The sequence below is a fragment of the Ovis canadensis genome, chromosome 6 (assembly GCF_042477335.2).
Source record: "Ovis canadensis isolate MfBH-ARS-UI-01 breed Bighorn chromosome 6, ARS-UI_OviCan_v2, whole genome shotgun sequence".
Taxonomy (NCBI): domain Eukaryota; kingdom Metazoa; phylum Chordata; class Mammalia; order Artiodactyla; family Bovidae; genus Ovis; species Ovis canadensis.
In genome coordinates, this window is record NC_091250.1 from 101,269,623 (window position 1) to 101,281,635 (window position 12,013).

The window sequence follows — 12,013 nt, forward strand, 5'->3', positions numbered from 1 at the left end:
TGCTGCTCTACAGTCCACCTCATGGGTCCTGACGTGTGGCTTTAACAGGCCATCACTGGGACCATGATGCTACTACTCTGTGACTTCTCCTGAGGCCAGAGTTGAAATTTTGACTCATCATTCCAAGGCTGTGCTGCTATATGACACTGCACTCCTGGGCCTAAGCTACTGTGGAACTCTGTCATATATATATCAGGGCTTGCACCACTGCTGCATTCTCCCTGCTCCCCATGTTGCTGAAGCAAACAACAAACATAGACCCCGGTCCCATGGGAGAATTACATATGCTTGTACCTTCGAGACTGATACTGCTGCCCCAGCCAATACAGTTGCACCTCAGGGCCAAAGTGATACAATTGTTCCACTTCAGCCTGACCTAAGGTCTTTGGATGTACTGCCTTTCTGAGTGCCAATTTGTATCTCCTGAGTTATAGTTACTTCCATGAGCCAAAGAGGAGAACAGTAGGACCTCAGAAGCCTTTATTGTGGAGTACCTCAATGGCCCTAGCCAACACTACCACTACCCATGAGAACTCTCTAGTTTTGGTCACAGAAGATCCATGCAGTCTGCACAGATGTTGATCTATGCTGATGGAGATGCAGAGAAATTATGCAGTCATGCACTCTTGAGAACAAAGATATTACATCCCACTCACCTAGCACCCTCACAGACAATTTGAGGTGAAAATCTTTCCCCAACAAAGTGAGTTCAGAAAGGCTGGAGAAGGTGACAGTTACCTCTAATACAGAGACATCATCAAAAACAATGAGAAAAGTGGAAAAACAAGGAAAATTAACATAACCAAAAGGACAAACAATTTGCTAGTAATAGACCTCAAAGAAATGGAGATCTACAAGTTACCAGAAAATAATTCAAAGCAATTGTTTTAAGGAAGATATGTGACATTTTATAGGATGTAGACAATTCAATGAAATCAGGAAAAACAATGCATGAGCAAATAAAAAGTTTAAAAATGAGAAAAGACTTATAAAACCAACTAAACAGAAATTATAGAGCTGAAGAATACAATGAATTAAATAATATAATTGCTATCTCTAACTTTAACCTTTAAATTATTACAATGGATTAAAATCTAATGAGGAGCTTCAACAGTAGAGTCACCAAGAGTTAATAAAAGGAAGAATATTCAAATTTGGGGAAGATCTCTTGATATTATCCAGACATGGGGAAAAATAGTAAGTATAATGAAAAAGAAGTAAACCTGTGTGAACTGTGGGACACTATCAAGGAAAGAGTATTCACACTATAGGAATCCCAGAAGGAGACGAGGGAGAAAGTAGGCAGAAAATTAATTCAAGTAGTTAATGGGTGAAATTTCCCAAATCTGTGGAAAACTGTGGACATCTAATTACATGAAGTCCAAATATCCCCAAACAGATTTAATCCAAAGAACTCTTCATTTAAAAGCGTTATAACCAGGCACTCAGAATTGAGAAATATAGAATTTAGGAAGCATCAAGGGGAAAAAAAAATAAACCCTCATCATATCCAAGGGAATACTGATGAAATCATCAGTAGATATCTCTGTAGGACCTTTTAGGCCAGAAGAAAGTGTATGTTGTACTCAAAGCACTCAAAGAGCATACCGTCAACCAAGAATCCCTTGTTCACCAAGTCGCCCTTCAGAAATGAGATATAGAGACATCCCCTGACAAACAAAAACTGAAGGAATTCATTGCCATTAGACCTGCCTTAGAAGAAATGCTAAATGAAGGTCTTCAAGCTGAAACAAAAAGACATTAATTAGTACCATGAAAACATATGACAACATAAAACTTACTGGTAAAGATATACATATAATGCAACAAAGAGTGCTTGAATACTGCAATGATAAATTCTACCATATAGATCAAAAACAGAAATATATTAAAAAAATCTGTATCTACAATATTTTATTAATGAATAAAAAGTAAAAAAAATATTCTAAGCGAGACATTAATAACAAAATGTGGAGGGTGCCAATTAATATGTAGAATTTTTTCATGGACTAGATGTTAAGATTTTAGTTTAAATTAGAAAGTTTTACTGCAAGACATATTATGAAAGCTTCTTGATAATAATAAAGCAGAAACATAACTAAACAAGTGATAAAACAATAAAAGCACACTACTCCCAAAACATCAACTTACAAAGTAAAACAGTAAGAGAGAAAGAAAAGAAATTACAAAAGAATCTGAAATCAATTCACAAAATGATGACATCTGTTAATAATTAAGATAAGTTTAGTTCGGTCAGTTCAGTCACTCAGTCGTGTCTGACTCTTTGCGACACCATGAACTGCAGCACGCCAGGCCTCCCTGTTCATCACCAACTCCTGGAGTTCACCCAAACTCATGTGCATTGAGTCGGTGATGCCATCCAGCCATCTCATCCTCTGTCATCCCCTTCTCCTCCTGCCCCCAACCCTCCCAGCATCAGAGTCTTTTCCAATGAGTCAACTCTTTGCAGGAGGTGGCCAAACTATTGGAGTTTCAGCTTTCACATAAGTCCTTCCAAAAAACACTCAGGACTGATCTTTAGAATGGACTGGTTGGATCTCCTTGCAGTCCAAGGGACTCTCAAAAGTCTTCTCCAACAACACAGTTCAAAAGCATCAATTCTTCAGTGCTCAGCTTTCTTCAAAGTCCAACTCTCACATCCATACATGACCACTGGAAAAACCCATAGCCTTGACTAGACGGACCTTTGTAGGCAAAGTAATGTCTCTGCTTTCCAATATTCTATCTAGCTTGGTCATAACTTTTCTTCCAAGGAGTAATTATCTTTTAATTTCAAGGCTGCAGTACCATCTGTGGTGATTTTGGAGCTCAAAAACATAAAGTCTGCCACTGTTTCTACTGTTTCCCCATCTATTTGCCATGAAGTGATGGGACCAGATGACATGATCTTCGTTTTCTGAATGTTGAATTTTAAGCCAACTTTTTCACTCTCCTCTTTTACTTTCATCAAGAGGCTTTTTAGTTCCTCTTCACTTTCTGGTGTCATCTGCATATCTGAGGTTATTGATATTTCTCCTGGCAATCTTGATTCGAGCCTGGGCTTCTTCCAGCCCAGTGTTTCTCATGATGAACTCTGCATATAAGTTAAATAAGCAAGGTGACAATATACAGCCTTGATGTACTCCTTTTCTTATTTGGAACCAGTCTGTTGTTTCGTGTCCAGTTCTAACTGTTGCTTCCTGACCTGCATACAGATTTCTGAAGAGGCAGGTGAGGTGGCCTGGTATTCTCATCTCTTTCAAAATTTTCCACAGTTTATTGTGGTCCACACAGTCAAAGGCTTTGGCATAGTCAATAAAGCAGAAATAGATGTTTTTCTGGAACTCGCTTGCTTTTTTAATGATCCAGCAGATGTTGGCAATTTGATCGCTGGTTCCTCTGACTTTTCTAAAACAAGCTTGAACATCTGGAATTTCATGGTTCACATACTGTTGAAACCTGGCTTGGAGAATTTTAAGCATTACTTTACTAGCCTGTGAGATGAGTGCAATTGTGTGGTAGTTTGAATATTCTTTGGCACTGCCTTTCTTTGGGATTGGAATGAAAACTGACCTTTTCCAGTCCTGTGGCCACTGCTGAGTTTTTCAAATTAGCTGGCATGTTGAGTGCAGCACTTTCATAGCATCATCTTTCAGGATTTGTAACAGCTCAGCTGGAATTCCATCACTTCCACTAGTTTTGTTCATAGTGATGTTTTCTAAGGCCCACTTTACTTCACATTCCAGGGTGTCTGGCTCTAGGTGAATGTGAGTAATCACACCATCATGATTATCTGGGTCATGAAGATCTTTTTTGTACAGTTCTTCTGTGTATTCTTACCATCTCTTCTTAATATCTTCTGCTTCTGTGAGGTCCATACCATTTCTGTCCTTTATTGAGCCCATCTTTGCATGAAATCTTCCCTTGGTATCTCTAATTTTCTTGAAGAGATCTCTAGTCTTTCCCACTTTATTGTTTTCCTCTATTTCTTTGCATTGATCACTGAGGAAGGCTTTCTTATCTCTCCTTGTTATTCTTTGGAACTCTACATTCAGATGTTTATATCTTTCTTTTTCTCCTTTGCTTTTCACTTCTCTTCTTTTCACAGCTATTTGTAAGACCTCCCCAGAAAGTCATTTTGCTTTTTTGCATTTCTTTTCCATGGGAATGGTCTTGATTCCTGTCTCCTCTACAATGTCACAAACCTTTGTCCATATTTCATCAGGCACTCTGTCTATCAGATCTAGTCCCTTAAATCTATTTCTTACTTCCACTGTATAATCATAAGGGATTTGACTTAGGTCATACCTGAATGGTCTAGTGGTTTTCCCTACTTTATTCAATTTAGTCTGAATTTGGCAATAAGGAGTTCATGATCTGAGCCACAGTCTGCTCCTGTTCTTCTTTTTGCTGACTATATAGAGCTTCTCTATCTTTGGCTGCAAAGAATATAATCAATCTGATTTTGGTGTTGACTATCTGGTGATGTCCATGTGTAGAGTCTTCTCTTGTGTTGTTGGAAGTGGATGTTTGCTATGACCAGTGTGTTCTCTTGGCAAAACTCTATTAGCCTTTGCCCTGCTTCATTCCATATTCCAAGGCCAAATTTGTCTGTTACACAGGTGTTTCTTGACTTTCTACTTTTCATTCCAGTCCCTATAATGAAAAGGACATCTTTTTGGGGTCTCAGTTCTAAAAGGTCTTGTAGGTCTTCATAGAACTGTTCAACTTCAGCTTCTTCAGCATTACTGGTTGGGGCATAGACGTGGGTTACTGCGATACTGAATGGTTTGCCTTGGAAATGACCAGAGATTATTCCATCGTTTTTGAGATTGCATCCAAGTACTGCATTTCGGACTCTTGTTGACCATGATGGCTACTCCATTTCTTCTGACGGATTCCTGTCCACAGTAGTAGATATAATGGTCACCTGAGTTAAATTCACCCATTCCAGTTTATTTTCGTTTGCTGATTCCTAGAATGTCGACGTTCACCTTTGCCACCTCCTATTTGACCACTTCCAATTTGCCTTGATTCATGGACCTGACATTCCAGGTTCCTATGCAATATTGCTCTTTCAGCATCAGACCTTGCTTCTATCACCAGTCACATTCACAGCTGGGTATTGTTTTTGCTTTGGCTCCATCCCTTCAATCTTTCTGGAGTTATTTCTCCACTGATCTCCTGTAGCTTATTGGGCAGCTACTGACCCGGGGAGTTCCTCTTTCAGTATCCTATCATTTTGCCTTTTCATACTGTTCATGGGGTTCTCAAGGCAAGAATACTGAAGTGGTTTGCCATTCCCTTCTCCAGTGGACCACATTCTGTCAGACCTCTCCACCATGACCCACCCATCTTGGGTGGCCCCACAGGACATGGCTTAGTTTCATAGAGTTAGACAAGGCTGTGGTCTGTGTGATTAGATTGACTAGTTTTCTGTTATTATGGTTTCAGTGTGTCTGCCCTCTGATGCCTCTCGCAACACCTACCATCTTACTTGGGTTTTTCTTACCTTCGACATGGGGTATTTCTTTACGGTGGCTCCAGCAAAGCACAGCCGCTGCTCCTTACCTTGGATGAGGGGTATCTCCTCATGGCTGCCCCTCCTGATCTTGAAGGTAGAGTAGCTCCTATCAGTCCTCCTGCACCCATGCAGCCACTGCTACTCGGGTGTGGGGTTGCTTCTCTCTACTTAATATAAGTAGACTAAATTTAATATAAGTAGACTTAATTTTATATAAGTAGACTAAATACATGAACCATGAACTTCCAGATGTTCAAGCTAGTTTTAGAAAAGGCAGAGGAACCAGAGATCAAATTGCCAACATCCGCTGGATCATGGAAAAAGCAAGAGAGTTCCCAAGAAACATCTATTTCTATGTTATTGACTATGCCAAATCCTTGGATATTGTGGATCACAATAAATTGTGAAAAATTCTGAAAGAGAAGGGAATATCAGACCATCTGACCTGCCTCTTGAGAAATCTATGCAGATCAAGAAGCAAAATTAGAACTGGACATGGAACAACAGACTGGTTCCAAATAGGAAAGGGAGTACACCAAGGCTGTATATTGTCACTCTGCTTATTTACCTTTGATATAGAATACATCATGAGAAATGCTAAGCTGGAGGAAGCACAAGCTGGAATCAAGATAGCCAGGAGAAATATCAATAACCTCAGATATGCAGATGACACCACCCTTATAGCAGAAAGTGAATAAGAACTAAAGAGACTCTTGATGAAAGTGAAAGAGGAGAGTGAAAAAGTTGGCCTAAAGCTCACCATTCAGAAAACTAAGATCATGGCATCCAGTTCCATCACTTCATGGCAAATAGATGGGGAAACAGTGGCTGACTTTATTTTTCTGGGTTCCAAATCACTGCAGATGGTGATTGCAGCCATGAAATTAAAAGACAGTTACTCCTTGGAAGGAAAGTTATGATCAATCTAGACAGCATATTAAAAAGCAGAGACCTTGCTTTGCCAACAAAGGTCTGTTTTCATAGTAAAGGCTATTTTTTTCCAGTGGTCATGTATGGATGTGAGATTTGGACTGTGAAGAAAGCTGAGCACCGAAGAATTGATGCTTTTGAACTGTGGTGTTGGAGAAGACTCTTGAGAGTCCCTTGGACTGCAAGGCGATCTAACCAGTCCATTCTAAAACCAATATACTATTGTAAAGTAATTAACCTCCAATTAAAATAAATAAATTTATATTTAAAAAAAGAAAGGAAGTTATCGGTGACATTTCTAAGAAATCAGAGTTGTAAATGTCTGCCTTAATACATTCTGATAAGTTTTGTTATGTTTTACATTTGTGTGTGTGTGTGTGTGTGTGTGTTAGTCACTCAGTCATGTTGACTCTTTGCAACTCCATGGACTGTAGCTCTCCAGGCTCCTCTGTCCATGGGATTCTCTAGACAGGAATAATGGAGTGGGTTGCAACTCCCTTCTTCAGGGGATCTTCCTGACCAAGGGATCATGAGGGTCTCCTATAATTGCAGACAGAGTCTTTACCATCTGAGACACCAATTGTCCTTAAATTATTTTTCAATTTTAATTATGTTTTCACATGTGAATCATTTATTTTTGTAATGTATTGCAAAATAGCTGTGTGTTTGTACATTTCTGAAATTTCCTTCTTGGTATTGATTTTTATTGTCATTCTGTTTTGGTCAGAGATTATACATCATATAATTTGAGTTGTTTTAAATTTGCTGAGACTTTTTCATTCCCCAGTGACAACCTATCTTAGAAAATGTTATGTGCCCTTGAGTAGATTGCATATGTTACCCATTTTGAATGGGGTATTCTGCAGATATCTCCTTAACCTAGTTAGTTTATAGCATTATTGAGGTTTTCCATTTCCTAGTTCATCTTCTGCCTAGTTTTATATATATTACTGAACATAAGGCAATATAGCATCCAAATATTAATGTTGGGTTTTTTGTTTCTCTTTTAAGTTCTCTTTTTGTAGATTTATTAATTTCTTTATTTTTGGCTATGCTGGATTCTCTAGTTGTGCTGAGCAGGGGATACTCTCGATTTGTGGTATGCAGGTTTCTGTTTTGGTGGCTTTTCTTGTTGCAAAGCATGGACTCTAGCATGCTTGGGCTTCAGTGTCAGTTAATCAGTCATGTCCAACTCCATGGACTGTAGACCACCAGGCTCCTCTGACCATGGAATTCTCCAGGCAAGAATATGGGAGTGGGTAGCCATTCCTTTCTCCAGGGGTTCTTCTGGACCGAGGGATAAAACCTGAGTCTCCTGCACTGCAGGTAGATTCTTTACCATCTGAGCCACTAGAGAAGCCCCAAATTTATTTATTTATTTGCTTTTGGCTGCACTGGGTCTTTCTCTAGTTGCGGTGAGCAGAGGCTGCTCTCTGCTTGTGGTGTGCAGGCTTCTCATATGGTAACCTCTCTTATTGCAGAGCATGACCTCTGGGATGCTTGGGCTTCAGGAGTGCACCTTGTGGACTCTAGAGTGCAGGGTCAGTAGTTGTGGAGCACGGGCTTAGTTGCTCCGTGGCATGTAGGATCTTCCCTGACCAGGGTGTGAACCAGTGTCCTCTGCACTGGCAGTCAAACTGCTAACCACTAGGCATATGGGAAGTCTCTTCTCCTTCAATATCTTTTGCTTCGTGTGTTTTGATCTCTGATGTTAGGTGCATATATCTTTATAATTGATGTATACCAGTTTGGATTGTGAGTGCAGTGAGGCAGCAACTATCAGCACAAAGCTTCCCTACCCTGTTTGTTGGCAAGCCAGTACATGTGCACTCTTTAAGAACAGATTCTAAGCTTCTCTAGCTCTTCTATCTGTCTCAGCAGCCAAAAGGGCTTGTCTCCTCTGCGTAAGACCTCAGGACTGGGATGTGCTGTCTATGGCTTCACTTACTTAATCCCCAGGGTGAGGGTCTGTCTCTCTAAATGTTCTCTTCCTTTCAGATCCATTCCAGGGGCAGAAGTCCCAAACCTATGTTTTTATCCATCTTACCCAGTTATATGGTAATCTTTATTATATCATTAGTTGTTAAAGAGTTTTTCCAGTTTCCAATTAGTTTCCTGTGTGAACTGTTCCACATGAAGACAAATTGTTGATATGTTTATGGGGGGAGGTGATTCACTGTCCTATTACTCCACCATCTTAATCCAATCCTGTACCATAAATTTAATTCCTACATCTTTAATAGGAAATGTTGTTATTTTCATTTACATTTGAAACATGTTATATTTAAAAATATATCAAGTATATGTGAAGACTAAAATTATTGTGGAAATTTTCTATGCATTTAAATGACAATTATTAACACAAATTGCATTTCACTCTATACAGCAATTATTTTTACTGCTTAACAATGTTAGCACATTCAACCTTTCATCAACCTCATGAGTTAGTTAATACCAATTGTGCGCATAGCACTGTTGTGTCCAACTCTGGGACCTCATGGACTGTAGCCCACCAGGCTCTTCTGTCCATGGAATTTTCCAGGCAAGGAAATAGAATGGGTTGCTATTTCCTCCTACAGGGGATCTTCCTGACTCAGGGATAGAACCTGCATCTCCTGCACTGGCAGGAGAATTCTTTACCACTGCACCAACTGGGAGGCTCAGTTAACACCACTGCCTAATCTGTATTTCACTGAACAGCTGAAATAATGTCATTGATTAACTTGCCCAACCCTACATAACTCTGTAATAGTTTTGCAGGGACTTAAATTTTGGCTATCTGTGTTCCAAGTGCAACCTCTAAATCATTATGGTATGGTGGCTCTCCGTTCTGGGTTACAGTTATTTTTAAAATGTAACATTGACAGTTATATTTTAATTGTAATATTGTGACAAAAGTGTAATTATTGTTCTGTTATCTGTTAGTGTGTATAATTTGCCCTTAAATATACTGGCTTAGAACAACAACAATCATTTTCTCTCTCATAGTTGTGGGTGTTGGCTGGGCTTGGCTAGGTGATTATTTTACATGGTGTCTCAGATGGTTACAGTCTTGTGATGACAGGTTGTATTCATCTGAAGGACATATCAGGTGATTGATTTGGGAAAAGTCAAACTGGTGGAAGCCTCGAACTACTGGGACTTCTTAGGCATATCTATGTCTCTCTCCACCAAATGGTCATTTATCATGGAAATTTTGGGTATGAGGTGTAGGCAGATAGAAAGGTAAGAAAGAGAGAGATAAAGATAAACAGACACAGACATAAAGATAGAGACAGAAAGAAAAATGGAGACAGAATATATTGTATTTCATAATTGAGCCATGGAAGTTAAGCTGAAACATTTGTGAGACAGCAACCAGACTTAACTAAAGTTCAAAAGAGAGGAAATTACCCAGTGGGAGAGCTGTCATAGTACTTGTAGTTATGTCTCAAAAACACTACAAATCTAAGCATAGATGTACAAACCTAAGTATAGATGTATGCCAGCAGAAGTCCCTAAGCTATTGAAAAATTCATTAAATATTGATGCTTAAACCACAGTAGCGAAATTTTTGTGAGTTAAGATTTTACAACTATTGACATTGTAAATACAATGTGGTAATATATTTATTTATAATACTTAAAACATAAAATAGGTGTCTTAAAAAAGGCCCTAATTTGATATTAATATTATCCCAAATTTCCAGTCATTTTAATTCTTGAATTAAACAAATACATTGATAGCATGATATTAAAATCTTAGGACTTAATATCATGAATCAGTATGTTGATTTCACCAATTATTTTTAAAGTCACATAATCAATTGTGAATGTCAAATAATGAAATTTAGAGAATAAAAATTTAAATTCCCATCATTGGAAATTAGGTATATTCTGTAAGATCATTTCCTCTGTGGTTATATAAATTTGCATATATTTAATTTTATTTCCAAAGGAGAGTGTCATGCTTAGGCTGTGTAATTCCTAGAACTTGTCCTTTATCTAGTAATGTGACATGGAGAGCACTCAACAATATTTCCTATAATCTACCTGTTTACTCTAGTGACCATATCACTCATACATATGCTATAGGTTTGTACACTGACAGCCATTTAGGTGCTAGTGGAAGTACTCAGAATATAATGATGACCATACCCAAGTCTTTCTGCCTGACAGACAACTAGATATAGAGTTGTAAAATCATCATATATTACTGCTTATTTATGGAATCTAGAACAATGGTCCTGATGAACCTACCTGCAGAGAAGGAATAGAGGTGCAGACATAGAGAACAGACATACAGATGGGGAAGAAGAAAGTGGGTAAGTTCAGAGAGTAGCACTGACATGTTTACACTGCGCATGTGTGCTCAGTCGCTCAACATGCCTGTCTTTGTGACGCCATGGACTGTAGCCCACCAGGCTCCTCTGTCCATGGGATTTTCCAGGCAGGAATACTGCAATGGATTGTCATTTGCTACTCCAGGGGTCTTCCCAACCCAGAGATCGAATCTGCATCTCCTGCACTGGCAGGCAGATTCTTTACCACTGTATCAGCTGGGAAGCCCATATATACACTACCATGTGTAAACTAGATAGGGGCAGGAAACTGCTCTAAACACAGGGAGCTAACCTTGGTGATCTTAGAGGGGTGGGATCTAGACTGGTGGAGTGAGGGGATGGGAGGAAGGCTCACAAGTGAGGGGATATATGTATACCGATAATTCATTCATGACATGGTAGAGCAGATACTAACAAACTAACAAAAGCAAATATATTCCAATAAAAAATAGCAAAAAAAGAAAAAGGAAAAAAAGGATCCATTTCCAGAGAAGTAGTTCTACCATAATATTTGTTCCACAAATCACTTGTAGGAAAATAACTAATTGATTTAATTTGCACTTCTGAAAACATGAGTGGCCTTTGCCGTTTTTTACAGGTCATTGGCCATTTCACTTCTGTCAATTTCTTGTTCATATTCTTTATTTATTTCTGTATTTTACTGTTTGACTTTTTGTTGGAGATTTGTAGTAGTTCTCACTGTACAATGACTACTGATCCTTTTTAGATTGCCTGTGTTGCAGGATAGATTTGAGGAAGAATATTTAAGCCTACTGGGCTTCCTAGGTGGCACAATGGTAAATAATCTGTCTGCAACGTAGGAGACACTGGTTCAATTCCTGGATTGGGAAAATCCCCTGGAGTAAGAAATGGCAATCCACTGCAGTATTTTTGCCTGGATAATTCCACTGACAGAGGAATCTCATGGGCTATAGTCCATGGGGTCCCAAAAGATTTGGACAAGTCCATGGGGTCCCAAAAGATTTGGACAAGACTTATTGACTAAAGAACAACATAATAGGAAGCAGGTATCAGCTACTATATTTCTAACTCCACAAATATTCCACTGGGAAATGAGTTATAACCTGGATGAAGGCAAATGGCTTGCTGTGGTTTTAGATAAAAAGTGATGCTGAGGCTTGATGCACAGTAATAACCAAGAAGTTTTGGAAGTCTTAAAAATGAAACAAAATTGTGAATTTTTAAACACAATTCCAATTATTGAACAGTTTCTGTAG